This window comes from Drosophila kikkawai, chromosome 2L, assembly GCF_030179895.1.
Source record: "Drosophila kikkawai strain 14028-0561.14 chromosome 2L, DkikHiC1v2, whole genome shotgun sequence".
Classification (NCBI taxonomy): domain Eukaryota; kingdom Metazoa; phylum Arthropoda; class Insecta; order Diptera; family Drosophilidae; genus Drosophila; species Drosophila kikkawai.
Genome location: NC_091728.1, coordinates 7167325 through 7183111, shown reverse-complemented (window position 1 = coordinate 7183111; position 15787 = coordinate 7167325).

Here is a 15787-nt window from a genome sequence, read left to right as displayed (position 1 = left end):
TAGTATATCTTTCTTCCCAACCGATGAAAGGTAAAAAACAAGGGGTTTTACATAATTATCTGATTGGGGAAAAGCTAAAAAATACTTGAAATAATAGGTAATTCATTCAATAATATGGAGCTAATTATAATATTTAATCCATAACCATTTTAATCAATTAAGAATAACAAAATATTGCTTGTCTTCTTCGACAATTTCTCAAAATGATTCAACCATTTTTCCCATAATCTCACGCCAGTCCACCTGACGAACTCGTCGGCGACATTGAAATGAAAATTGCTGCGTAAATTTGTACAAGTTGGCAACATGTTGCCGGCGGCCACGATCGCTGGATGTAGTGACAATAATTGCAATGCAGTTGGCATGATTAAAGACCCGCGGCCCCGAGGTGGCCCAATGCGCTCGATGACCTAGCTTGACTTGGCTCTTTTTCTGGCGGCAATAGAACCCAGAGAGCCAGAGGGCCCCAGAGCACAGGGAACCGAGTGCTGGATGGGCCGGAATTGCGGCTATTGTTCGGTGTCCGTGTCGCCAATGTCGCCGGAGTTGGCTTTAAGCATTGCCATAGCAGCGCCTCTGCCTTCGCCTTCGATTGTCTTGTAGACGACGTTGTTCGAATGAAATTCACGGCTTGTATTTCGTTACGTTTCGTTTAGTTTCGTTTGCCACTGGCGACTTTTTGCTGCTGAACTCTGCAATTGCCGATGCTGCAGCGCAGTTGCACACAAAGAAAATCGGAAAATTATACTTCGTAGAAGTAATCTTTGATTTAGAATTTAATTTAATAATTTTCTAGGTATTTAACCTTCATAAAGGTAATATCTGATCTCTAATAAAATCGTAAAAATACTTACCATTAATTTAATTTCAGTTTTTATTACAGAAGTTCCTTTTCCATGCCCAAATTAATTATTACAATAACTGAGTAATACCCCATTTTGGTGACATTTTCTCTCCGTGTGGGCATTGTTCTTTGGATTCTCTGGGAAAGCCAGCAGCAATAGTCGCCTGCTAATGACAATCTCATAGACGTTTCCGCAGTTTGTCCAAGCTGTTTGTACTCTGTCCAAACGAACATGATTTGAAACACAATTTTTTTGGTTTATCCCAACTGCCGACTGGATTCGAGACGATGGCGTTGTAATAGTAATAGGAGCCGTAGCCGGAGCCGTAGCCTTTCGACTTTCGGTGGCGCTTGGGGCAACACGCACAGCCGCCGACAATGACAATCGATTAGGGAACGGCTCTGGCCATGTCCTGGCGAACAGTAGAACACTCCGCGGCTCCTGCAATTCCGACTGCAGCCGGAACATGCCCGGGATGTTAGGAATTTCTGCGAGTTGTGTTGCGCTGACAACGGCAGTAGCAGCGGCGGCAGCAACTGCAGTGGCAACCTGTTGACCCGCAGCAACACCAACAGTAGCATCAGCAACAGCAGCAGGACTATTTCTGGCCGACTTCAAAGTATCCCGAATCCCGGGGATCAACTCAGTTGGCCCACAGTAGCCAAAGTAGCTGCCGTAGTTGTCGCACGTTCAACCTTGATTTGTGCCTATTTAAAAATGTATTTTTCTCAAACGTAAGGCAGGGCTCGCTTCCAAGCGGTGTCTGGGCCCAATGCCCATTGCCACTTCATCATAGGCCAGGTTTGGATGTAGCTGTTGTTAGTCGGACGACGACAACAACTAGTGGGCAAAATATTCCAGTGGCAACTTGTGTTGCAGAACAGGACAGCCTCCAGACAATGTTTGTTGTTGTCGCATTTGTTGCTGTTGCTGCTGCTGGTGCTGCTGTGTGTGGCACGTTGCTGTTGCTGTTGGTGTTGATGCTGGTGCAGCCTTGGTTATCGCCTCTGTAAGTGGCAATCCGAAACAAGTGTCAGATACGCACGATAGCGAAAATGACTTAAAATAAATAGATGTTTGCTAAAAAAAAAAAAAAATACTTAAAAGGAAAAAAGGCTCACAAATTCTTATAAAAGCTTAGAACAAATATTTTATTAGTTTTACCTATTCCCTTCAAATAGTTTCTATATTTATATGCTGCAGCCTTCCTTATCCTCCACACATACCAAGCTCCGATTAAAAGACCTAGCCGAAGGAGACATCAAACCATGTGAGAATCGCATGTACCTTAATCTGCGACTCGAGCTCGACTGGATTGGATGGATCGCTCATTACCCTTGGATGCCAGGCAACGCGGAGTGCCCGTCCCTGCCTTTCCATCTTGTGCTCCCGCTTGAGGAATCTCCTCCATCTCACGTCCGTCTTGGCCAGTTTATGGCAGCCATACTCCATACCGACGACGCCGATGGCCGATGGCCGATGTAGAATTTCAACCATATTTAAATTATGGAAAACATAAGCGAGCATTTCTGAAGCGACGAACATGAACAAAATCAAAATTCCAACAAGTTACAAAAATAACTTGCAGCAGTGCCCACTTAAAGCCCGCTTAAGGCGACCAGCAACTACAACTGCAGAATGCTCCGACGGGGACAGAACGACAACCACAGTTTCAGGGGCGCTGTGGAGGGGAAAAGTGGGGTGGGCGAGGGGTTCTGGCAGACAGAGACGCAGAAGAATTCGCATTTGCGCTCATTGCAACAAAAGACCGAACAGGAGACTCGAGCGGAGGCAGTACAACTCTCCTGAATCCTTAAGCCAGGAGCGGACTCTTTCTGGGCCTGATATGGGGCGTCAAAATTCAAGAATTTTTACTTAAGGTGAAGAAAACACACTTTATTGTAATACAATTATAATTTTTGCTTAAGCTTAGCAACTTCTTTTACATTCTAAATTTCAGAAGATATAATTTGAATAATTTGAAATTTAAATGAAATTGAGTAGGCCTTAAAAACTAAAGATTTCTTATAATAAAACATAAATTTCGTATTAAATAAAATCTGGAGCATATACCCCTGTTTCCTATTCCGCTCCTGGCCGCGATTTAAGCCCGGCTGAGCTTACACTCGCGGCAACAAATGAAGCTAACAACTCGGACGGCGTCTGGCAGTCGTCGATGTCGTCTTGGCCGCCGTCTTCTGAGCCATCTTCGTTCTCCGCTCTTCCGCCCAACGATCTCCATTCTCCAGTCTCCGTTCTCTGCGGCGGCAATGCGATTGGCTTTGCCTGCGGCTGCAACTCTGCCTCTTGGCCATCCCATCTCTGTGGCAGCAACAATTGCGAATGGCAGCAGCGTGGAGCCTGCGGAGGCTGCGGAGGCAACAGCAAACTGGCATGGCTGAGGAGCTTACAACGACAATTATAAAATGATGACAATAACAACAAACATGCGATGACGACGGTATAGCCCGGCTCAGTGAGCCTGCCTGCGCACGAAACTCTCACGATCTGGACGATTGGCATTGGGAGCCAGGATCGCTGGAGCAAGGAGCGAGGAGGGAATGTCGGGAATTCACCGAAACAGCCCACGAACTGATCGTCGTCGCTGTTTCGCCAGCGACAAATGTGTTTTCGATTGGCTGGTGGCCCTTTTCCCAGTCTCCCAATCCACCTCCGTCGTTGTAACTCTGGGCCGAGCATTCAAGTCGGCGCCACAGGCGGCAATAATGTGCAGCACACAGCACTAGACCAGACCACCTTACCCCACCCCAGCGCAGATCGAAGTCAAAAATTGAAAATTAAAATTGTTATCCTTGCTACTCAGTGGTAGCAAAGGTATGTATATTAGAATATATCTTCCTAAGGTCATCTTTACAAATCTTGAAAATTAAATATAAAAAAAGAGTGTTGTAACTTTCCTAACAAAATTTTGGAGAAAACTAACTTATTTTAAAATTCTAATTATTTTAAAAAATATATATTTATATTTGTCTTTATTCTAGTATAAAAGGTATCCCTGGCTTTAACCCAACAGCAACTAGAACGTGTTCTAAGCGACGCCTAAACTGGATTCCCCGGGGACTGCACTGCCACTTGTTGCGATTAATCGCTAGATCGACGCTTTAGTTAATTCCTGCCAACCGCAGTCAGCAGGCGCCGAGTGTGTGGGTGGCGCATTGGAAGAGGATGTGGATCTCGCTCTGCCTGTGGACGCGGATGCCCATAGACTTGATCTCGTTTCTGTTAATTGCCACAACTTTTATGAGGCGCAATTGGGCCGAGGTGGTGCGGAGGTTGTGGAGGTGGTGCTGGCGGTGGTGGCGCTTGCCCCATTTGCATATGTCGTCGATGCGATCGCTTGGTAGTTGTCCATTTTATAATTGGATAGTTTGTCACCGCTCCAGAGTGCCGAGTACCAAGTATCCAAAGGGGAAAGACGTAGGCGGGCGCAGCATTTGCTTAAAGCTCAGTGGCCAGTGGCTGCGTTTCGAGATGGTCAAGTTAATATGCATATTAGCCACGAAGTCAAACAGGTTTGCAGCCAAAAACAAAAGAGAGGAAAAGATACAGGGGGTTATTTGAAGGAAAAGGATCTTAAATGTATTTATTATCGAAACCATAAATTTTAATCCTTACTCTAAAGGGAATTTTATTAATACAAATGAACAGTAGGGCGATAAATCAGGAGCTGAGCTTCATTACTTAAAAATAATATTTATTAATGTACTTTAAGATTGTGTAATTAACAATTTACTATTTGTAAATGGTAGTGACTGTTGCCAACTAAAATAGTTCTACAATTCTAAGCATTTAAACAAAGCCAAGTAAAGTTTTTCAGCTTGAGTAAAAGATTTGCATCATTCTGTCCCCTCAAAAACAGGATTAGCAACTTAAGAAACACACATTTCAAATATATATATATTCGGTTTTGCAGACATTTTATTGCGGCTGAATATGTTTATCTTTCATCCTCGGCCTGGAATAAATCTCGAAGGTATATTTTTTGGTGTACGCGAGAGATAAGGATCCCGTCGGGTGCGTCCTCTTTGCTGCGATTACTTTATCGACATCTTTTTGGGAACCAGCTGGAACTCATTCATGTTTAGTCTGCCCAAGGAGTGGACAATTAAAAGGCTGCCTTGGGCATTGAACTGTCACAATCGTTAAAAGAATGCTTATAACATAATATGCCGGCGATCGTTGTCGCGAATGCAGATGCATTTAGTAAATAAGCCAAGTCCACAGGAGCAGCAGGTCCTCCGAGGAGCTCTGCCCACTTTGTTTTCGTATAATAATTTCATTTTATTCTCAGTTCCAACTGCGGCTGCCACACCAGCCGCGGAGGAGAAGGATGGGCCGCAGTTGGAGACTATCGCAACATACGGCAATGTCCAATGTTATGTTGTCACGATATCAAAGCATTTTAATTGGCCGATTTATAGATTTAATTACGTATTCATGCGAAACATCGAATCCGTGATTCGTAAAAACACACACCGCGGCCCCCAATCCGCGAAATAAGCCCCTCCGACGAAGAGATAAAGATACAGACACAGCAGGCAAAAGGCGAAGGAGAGCCGCCGAGGAGGAGGAGGTCCCAGCCCAAGATCGGAGCCTGATTCCTGTGCCGGCAACGCAGCAGATCTTTACGATTTTGAATCTGCCGAGGATGAGGGGAATGAATTCGGGATCGGGCAGGGGACGGGGCCACGATCCCTTCCACTCATTTATGTGTAGTGAGTATCAGGAGAAATATTTAAGGAAAAGTCAACCCCAAGAACACGAGGCACCTTAGGTCTTTTCATTAGGAATATCTCTCTAATTTTATTGTTTATTCTTAAAATCGATGATGATGAGTTTCACTCAGTTCGGCTGTAATCCTTCTGCTCGTTAACATTGCTCCGATCTGATGCCTTCTTCAACTCCTACTTTTTTGGGGGAGCTCAGAATGGATTCTGCGTTTACATTGTTGGAGGCACCTTCTATGTCTAAAAAGGTGGCGATAGTGTAATTTTTGCAATTTATCGCCATTAATCGAATGAATAATTCAAAAATATTTCTAAAACAAAGTACCGCAAAGGTGGGGACCCTTAAAGTTCAACATTCATTCATTGTTTATTCCTAAAACTAAAAGCAAATATCAATGAAATCATTCACAAAATGCAATGTCTGCTTAGAACTATTTTTTCCATTCATTCAAATTGTATTCAATTGACGCATTTGCTTGTTTCATAAGAGGTGAACTATCGTGCTTGAGGGATTAAGAAATTCCATTCAACTTCTCGTACACGTAACAATCATTACGAATCATTTCCGCCTTCATTCAGTGAATGTTCATTCAATGTCCCTCTGTCATTGAGAAACAAATTGTCCTGAGATTGTATAGTAAGAGTTTAAGGAAGAGTATGATTGTTTTGGAAAGCTAGCATATTTTATTATTTAATTAATTTTATATTATTTAATAAACCTGCTGGTTATCAAAAAATATTTATGTAAAATTAGCTGAAAACATATTTTGAATGTGTTTTAGCTTATTCTATAAGATAACACTTGTCTTGCATATCTTAAAATTCAGAAAAAAAGGACCTTTTTCATATGATTACACTGTCCTTATAGATGCAATCTCCTGTCGGAGCAAGCGCCACACGCCGCTGACTTAAAATGCAGCAAAAACTGACCAAAAACTGGCCAAAAAGGAAAGGGCCAGATTGTGAATGTGAATGCGTGTGCTCTTACATATTCATTTGTGGCGAGACATAAAAAGCCTCATAACAAATTTGTATTCGTGGCATATGCTGGGGAAAGCCCCAGCAGGCTCCACCTTCTCCTGCCCCCCCAAGTCCCGAGCACTCGCGGAGGCGTGCGCAGAGCCATTTATGAAACCATTTCGGGGGCACATTTCATGCGCCGTTTTAATATCTTTATTGGTCATCATCATCGTCCGTTGTCATTAAAAATGAGAATAATAAAATCATAAAGCCCCGACGACGCAGACGTCTACGGAACTCGAACCTGGTCAGGTCGCCAGATTGGACAATCGTCAATCGACAGCAATTTCTGTGTTGATGATGTTGTGCAAAAAGCGAAATTATTAAATTTTGTGCCTGCCTCGCATTTTTAATGCGTGTGCGCATTTTTATTTCCCCGCTCGGCCAGCTCACGTATCTGGCCCCAGCTGGGCCTTGTCACTGTTCCTCTACAGGGCAAAAAATGTTAGGATAGTTTTTTGGTAAAAATAAGTAATACCTATGAAAAGATGTTACTCAAAGTGTTTGATAAATATACAAAAATACATAAAATGTTATTTAAAAATAGCTTACAACATTTTAGTTTTTATTATTAATCTTATTTACATGTAAACAACGATTTCTTCTTGTGTACTTTCAGTCCACTCAGTTTGGGAAGTGTGGGTTCGTTTGGCTTGAAATCGGACTCAAATCGGGGTCCGAGGTCTGGGCCACTTAATTAGAATGAGTTCACTCGCTGCGAAGAGTTGGCCATAATGTGGCCATAAATTATGCATAGCAAGTGCGGCGATTCCCGCACTTTCCTACCAAAATTTACAAAACGGCGCGACATAAAGCCACCGAAATTATTCAATATGACAGTCGGACATGACAGTTGATTTAAGAAATTTCATCATAAATGTCAAAAGCGAATTGCTTGGCTCGTAGATCTTATCCTCATTTTCCTTGGCCAAAAGCAGCAGAGGCTCAGGCGGCTTAGCGGGTGGAGAAGTCCACACGATTTCGCGGTTTCTGGGACATCTGTCGACGGTAACTGCAAATTTCTTGGCCGTCGTGCCAAAATGATTATATATGGATGTGCGTATTTATATACAGAAAGTGTCTTCGTAATAATTTCACGAATTTTACTGTGTGAATTCCATCAAGTCAATCGGATAATGCGTCAATCGAAGACCGGTGAGTGCGTAAAGGCGTGGGATTTAAGATTATAAAATATAGATAACAAAATTATTAAGAGGTTTTCTTATAAAGTTAGGTTTTTTTATGTTTTTTCGAACTTTATGTCTCGGAGTATGGAATCACCCTTAAAGATAATGTATTCACTTATGACCCTTCAAATTGTTGGGTTTATTCTGCATCTCTTCAAGTGTGATAAGTGTGATATATTGAATATCAGCTGAAGCTCTGCAAACAAGTCTCCAAAATCGAATCGAATGTAATTGTGTTGACTTGAACCCTTTTTGGTTTGATGAAGCCAAAAACGCTATACTTCCCGTTTTTGCAACCAAAGAAATCCCTCTTTGCGTATCAAGTGTCAGAGGGGAAGTCCCAAGGTCCCCTTTTGCGCTTTAATAACCACAATGCTGGCTGGGAATTTTGACAAATTGTGGCTTCGTGTGTTAGCCGGCGTTTAAGCAAATTGACCGCATATCAATTATGAAATTGAAATGTGTGAAACTGCAGTCCCCAGAGAGCGAAGCCTTTGTCAACAGCAACAGCTCATTATTTAATAATTAAAGAGGTTTTGGTATGTATCGAAGGTGAGGGATCGATTCGCGCCACGGCGATCGATTTCAGGTGCATCCGGTTGAAAGCAGGGCGGGGCCACGCCCTCTTGTTGGTCAGCGGTCAGAAATAAATTGTGTATTTACCATATTCTGCTGCCCTGCGGATGAGTGCAATTGTTAACCCCCTTTGGGCTTTTGTTTTCGCTGCCACTGTTGCGTGTCTGCGCTTTTCAGTGTCTCTGTTTCTATACACTGCAAAAACTTGGATAATTAATTAATTAGAGAAATATTTTAAACATCATTCTGTACATAAAAGAAAAGAAAAGCAGGAAACAACTGATTTGTGTGGCTTGAAATTAAATATACAAAATATATGACATTTTCGCACCGTGTAGCCAGCCGTTTCGGCTTTGTTTTTGCGAATTAACATATCATACCCGCCGGGAAAGGTCTCCCTTTTGGGTGCGGTCAATGTAAATCAGAGCGCACATTAATTTCACAACTTTGTGCGAGTTCGAGCTGAGTTCGAGTCGGCAGGAAGTCGCACGCTGAATGCCTGTAATTGAATATGACGAGTGCAGCGGAGGGTCAAAGGAAGCTCCAGCTCCAGCTCCAGCTCCAGTCGGTGGTCACCACCAGAGGTCAACTGGCAATTGTGCTCGGCCTCGGCCGAATGGGTTAAGTTGTTCGGAGCGAGTATTCCCAACGGAAATCAACATCTTTGATTTCAGCATATCAATTTCCCGGGAACGGGAACGGGAATGGGAACTGTGCTGGAGTCGGGGATTCCTGTGTCTGTTTAATCAACGACGACGACTGTAAACAACGGTCAACATCTAAAGTTTCCACAACTCGAGGGGCGGAGAACGTGGCAGATTGCTATTTGCACTTGGCCCACAACAACTCCCGAACAGTCGGGGTTGGAGGCCATCCATAAGGATATGTACGGATATTCCACTCACTGTCAAGGCATCAAACATCTTGGCTTCTTGCAGTCCTGTTCTTACCAAATATTTGCTCTCAAACACAGTTCACAATGCTTAAACAAAACACATACGACTAGGGAAGGTATGTATATTTACGAACACATACACATAATAATAATATAATATTTTGTCTTGGCTGAAAGTGGGCAGGTTGACAAGTAGCTGTAATATTGGTATTCAGAGGTTACAAGAAATATTTTAGCTACTATCAAGTAAAGAACTTACCATCTCAGTTAGCAATTTCTAGTTTTTTAGTTCCACAAACTCATTAAACCACCCGTAGTCCCTTTAAAGGCAAAGGAAAATATCCCAAATTTCGATTCTGCTATTTTTATTGCCAGCAAATACCAATCGTGAATGCATATCTATATTGTATTTATTTGATCGGAATCTGCAATTGCCAGACCGAGTGGGCAGCCGGAATCACTCATAAATGGGCGTAGTGGGTTAAGTTTCGCACTTGTGCGGCAATTGCAACTGCAATTACAATGAAGGTAGGCAATTGTTTGGGCTTTTGCTGCTGATTGCTTCATTGTGGTCTTTGTGAACTGAAGTACAATAATAATGTGCCACGCCCATCAATCGGGGTTCAGAGGATATTATTTGCTGGGGAATAAGGTGGGAATTTGAGAATAGAGCCTGGTCAAACCTACATTTAATGATAATTCTCCTAATGCATCCCCACCATCCTCTCAAGCGAGTTTATTTCGGGTATATATTTGCTTTGGGGTAAATGGGGGAAAGTGCAGTTAGTTTGTGGCTTGCGATATGCAAATTTCTGATATTGATGCATTGATATAACAATCAATATTTTAATTGCCTTCCCAAATGCAGTCGCTTTGATGATTTGACTTTGCTGCCTGTGTGCAAGGACTAAAGTGCGTCCATAAGCATACATCCTGATTACAAGTAACAACTGGGAGAACTACAATTAGGCAGTTGTATCAAACGGTATGTATAAATATTGGCATTAAGTATGGGTACCTTCTGATAAACTTAAATTCCAGTATCTGCCATCAGTAAACTCAATTCCTCGATTGATATTGATATGCCTGACAAAAGGCTTTAAGCCGGGCCAAGGGCCAACTGCCGATGCCAAAAGTAACAAAGTAATTATGAGAGTTTGTCTAATAGGCTTAAAAACGCCGGAAAGCCAAGCGGCGGGGTCATGCCTCAGCAGCGGAGCCAAGACCGAGACGGAAAAAGATATGGAAACTGAAACTGAACCAGAGGCCTCGAAGGTGAGGCAGGCGAAAAGAACATTAAGACAGAAGGGTTAATTAGAAGGATAATTAGTGCGTAATCCGATATGTCAACATCGGAACGAAGGCTCGGAGCCCGGCGCGTAATGAAATTTGGCGACGAAGTGGAAACTTATTGCCCGAATAGGGGGTGGAAGTGGAAAACCCGCTTCGAAAAAAAGGGGGAAACCCAGTTCGAGCCCGAGTTCAAATGCCCAGAAAATTATGACGTTAAGTCTGCTTGGCATTTTCCCCTCAAGTTCTAGGGTTTTCACCTCAACTGGAACTCAAATTGCAATCCAGGTTTATTTATAACTTCTTTAAGGGTATTTTGAGTTTTTTAAACAGTTTGGAAGGTTTATTTAATATTTAAAATTAAAGAGTATTAAGATCTATCCAAGTTTTCAAAAAGAAAGAAACCCTTACTTAATGTTTCTTCCTCTGACGAAGTCACGACAACTCCTGCGATGTTTGTTTTTAGTGTCGCTTTAAATTATGCACACAAACATTCGGGACAGAAAAAAAAAATTATGAATAACCATTCTCTGCAGGTGGAGTGGAGCCCCAGACCCGGCACAGAGCCAGGCAAGGCAACCCCAGGGAGCCCGGGGCGAATCGAACCCGATCCCCTCGTGCTGCTTTATGGCATTGGGCGCCACCCAATTAAAAGGCACTCGCCGGCCATTAAAATCGAGGCTCGTGCAACATTTCGCCGTCTTTTTTGCAATTAGAGAATTATTAAAGTGTCGTTAAACGGCCGAGGAGCCTGGCATATGAATCATGCGCACTTTTATGACGACTGTCAGGGCTCGTGAGTATTTATGACCTCGCACAATGGCCATAATATGTCGGGGAGCTTTGTGCGGGTAAGACGAAAGGGGATATTCCTGGAATTTTTAAGGAAAGGAAAATATCACATTTTTTGTAGAAATGAAAAAATATGTAAAATTACAAGAAAAAATGGAATAGTTTATCGTTAATAAATACTAAACAAAATGCAAAAGGTTAAAAGAGTTTTAATAAATTTAAGGAATACCTTTACCAACTGAAACCCTAATAAAAGCAGATAGAAATCTATTATCGATTCCCCCATTTTCTCCTTTCTCTGTTTCTACTTTTATTTGGGCCAAAAACTCGCTGCGAAGTCAACAATCACCAGAGTATTTGGACAAATCGTGATTTACGTTCGAGCCAAAGAAAAGTTCCACAAATATTGAAATATTATATCCATATTTATTGGGGCTGCCGAGCAGAAGGACACACGCAAAGCCAGCGAGGAAATTGAATCAATGAATTTTGTGCGACCATCAGCAGAAATTACTTTTATGATAAAAAAGATACTAAAGCCCGGACCCAAAATCCATCCATCCATTCCATCCAGCCTGCCGACCAACCACCCGAAAGGACAGTCCTTGCAGCGAGGGCAGGACAATGGAGCTGGCTATCTCATATCATAATAAGCGCTCATCAATTTCCATTAAATTTAATATGTCACTTGGACGAGGACGGAGGTCCGAGCACCGAGAACAATGTGCAGATGGAAAGGACACTGCCTCCGCTCTGCCGCTCCTCTGTTCCTCATCATCGTAAAAAGCGGACGGACCATAAAAAAGCTTTTTCATAATTTCCCTCCAACTGCCAGAGACAGAGAGAGCGGAAATAAAATATGATATGAGCTTGTAATAGATTTTTATCACTATTCGAGTGCCGGGCAAGGGAGGAGAGTGCGGTCATTGAGACAAATGAGCGTGCTAAGTGAAAGTTTTGATTTATGCCGAAATAATATACGCCAGGGACTGACCCACCAGCCACGATGGACGTTGGCCAGGCATTAGTCGCAATAAAGCCAGCAAAAAAAAGGAGAAAATCACAATGAAAATTGCACAAAAATCTGCAAAAGACATGCAAGCCCAGAGAATACTTGTTTCCTTTCTAGGGGGGAGATATCGCAGGACGAAGGGGCCGGGGACCATTGACAGGTCATCGAATGGCAAATGTGTTGCAAGAATGACAATTGGCCATAATTCAACCCGAGGCAGGGCGCAAATAAAAGTGCACAGCAGGTTCAGGGATTGGAATATGCACTGGGAAAAATATTTTGGATATCCTTGATCAAATGAAAAATGCGGAAAACTATATTAAAGACTTTTGAGCTTTAACTTCTGCAGCTAAAATATATAAACTTGATCAAATTGCTCTTATTTCTTTCGGTGTTCTGTACAACCGTGACTCAGAGATCGAATAGATACATTCATACCTCCTGGGTGGCAGCCCACCTGGCGGATGAAAATTAATTAGCCGCACTCAAATGCAAAACGGCGGCTTTATATCAGCACTTCCAGCTGTGCTCGGGTTTTGTTTCCTCCTCAGATTTTGCATTTTTCATACTTTCAATAATTGGGAAAAATATGCCAAAGCATTGAGGGGCTAATGGGGAGTGTCCCATCGGGAGCGGCATCCAATAAAAGTTTAACGAGCATTACACACGGGATGATGGTTGTTGGCACATAAAAAGTCAGACCGTTTCCAAGGAATCCTCCTCAGTCAGCGTCATCATCGACGGATGTGAATGGAAGGATGGCCCATGAAGCGAATGTGTTTTCCATAATTGATTAATTAATTAATTCCGAGGCTATTGCGAAGCGATGTATCTGTATCTGTCTAAACAAAGTCATTGGAATACCAATTTATTAACTTGTTCTTTTATGTAGTTTTTATTTAATTTACTTTTTTATTTTTACAAGGGAACTAACAAAATTTAAATTTAAAAATTTGATTGATTAAAAAATACACATTTTTTGCAGGTATCATCTGTCTAAACCATCTCAAAGCCCCTTTTATTACCACTGACAAGCAGCAAATGCTGCAATGTTGGCTATTAGAAATTCCTATTTGAGCCGCACGAATGCCTGGCATATCTTTCACAGTCGCCGATTAAGATAAAAGTCCGCCAGTTTGATGTAGGAATTTAAATCTTATTATCGGAGCGAGTTCGGCTCTGGCAGAGATTTCCCCAGTTCAGGCAGAGCCCAGCCGAAATAATTGCCCGGCGAATGCATCCATCAATACGGGAGAGCAGCTAGCAAATATGGATATGCAAATGTCCCGGCGAGAAGCCTCCGTTCCAGCTCCAGCTCCAGCTCGAGCTCCGATCCGCAGGAGGGGATCGTCGCACATAACTAACTGGATTTCTCCATGGGCTGTCGGTTCGAAAAGGAAATGCAACTCCGGCCGGTCGGTCGGTTCTATTGCGAGTGTGGGACAAAGATGAATCCGCGAGTGCAGAAATTGTGGCACTTGATATCCATAAATACGTCACAATGTGAAAGTCGCGCCGCCGCCGCTGCTGCGGCAAAGAAACATGCAAACGAGTCGCAAGTTTGTTTATATTTATGCAAGCTGCAGTTGCATTGAGGAAGTGCCTGCTGCCGTTGATGTTGTGCTGCTGCCACTGGAAGTCGCAAGTGTTTGCCAGCAGATGCCACTGTCACTTGACTCCTTTCCTTCTTCTTATGAAATGGTTTTTGTCATTTATTTATCGCATTTCGCTGCACGAATGAAAACTGATTGAAATGTGTCCCGGTACGACTTCGGGGAATGTTCCTGGAAGCCTCTGCCTAATTTGGAGCCCGGCAGCAGCATCAATTTGGCCAATTATATTGACACTTTCGCTTGGCCGACCGGCAATCGGCATCAATCGAGGCGACTCCGATCGCCGCCGCATGCAACATTCTGCATTCTGCATTCAACATTCAGCACTCAACACTCAACACTCATAGCCAGAACAATGTCCGACAAGCTGTGAGCTGCCAGGAACCAACTGAGAAATTGGCATATCTCCGCTTGACAATCAAATCTCGGCCTTAAATAGACGCAGTCCGACCCCCAACTCAACTCCGGTCCCGGAGTAACACTCACATGCAGATGGGACCTTAAACCCTGGACAGAGTTCTGCACTCAGAAAAACATTTTGACCTAGATACCACACTCATTTAGTATTCATGATAATGGCAGAAGTTTAATCTCGTTTTTATGATATTTAAAATATTGTTTTCCGGCAAGTTCTCATGAAAATATTCACTAAATTTCCGTATATTTTTCTCTCAGTGCCAGCCAGGAACTGGGACTCTGGGGCGTTCATCAATTCGCTGGTCGGGCGCGATGATGTCCCGATGACCAGCCCAAAAAGTGCCGCGCAGCCGCAATCTCTGTGAGATCAGCCGCGGCCAAGATGCAACAATGGGCGTGTGGCTGTATTTGTTGCTGATGCTGCGGCTGAGAGGCAATCGTGACACAAGTGCGAGCCGGTGGCCAGGGGCAGGCCAGGCGGGGTGACCAGAGGTGCCGGCAATTTTTCAACACCCTGCCGCACGAGGCAGCCAAGACACAAGAAGAAAAATATCCCCTAGATGCATAGATATAAATTAAATAAGCTATATTCTAAAATATTTACATGATATTTTAAATAAATATTTATTAAAGAATTTAAAAATAATTTATATACCTCGGTAAATAAACTTATTATTTAGTTTCTTTCTGTGCAATAGTCTCTCACACATTTTGCAGTTGGTTTATAGAAATTCTAACTGGAGCAATTGCATGGAAAGCCATGCCTTGGGCCAGGTGGCTTACAAATTTGTTGGCAGTGACATTTACTCCGCCATCTCCGCCCTGGCAGCCTCTTCATTTAGCCGCCAAATGGCGCACTCCAGTTCCACAGGCCGCAGATAATGATCGTGAGAGAATTCACGGGCGCTGATTGTTCCGACTGGAATTTTAATGCAATCGCCAAGTGCTAATTTGTGTTTGTTGTTAATTATTACTACGGTGGTTAGACCAACGAAGTTTAGGAAAAGTTTTTCGCTAAAAAGAAAATTGAAACAAGGTTCTAACAATCTAGCTGTGATGCCAAATTGGGATACTATTCTTAGCCTAGAATAAGCATATTCTTTGAAGATCCTTTTGGCTGATCTTACTAATAATAATTTAAAGTCGCATTGAATTGGGTGATAAAGTTGATCCGGGCACGATAAGTCCATTATAAATGCATTTAATGGCTAAATATTAAATGTATATTCGTGCTGTGCGACGCGATCTTGTCGGGATCCTCGTCGTGCTCCGCTGAGCTCAGTGACTCTGGAGCTCTGCAGGCAAACTACACTTAAAAAATCGTTTATTAAAAGAAATCAACCTGAATTTCTTACCTAATTTAATAAATTTATTTAGTGAAGTAAAATTAAT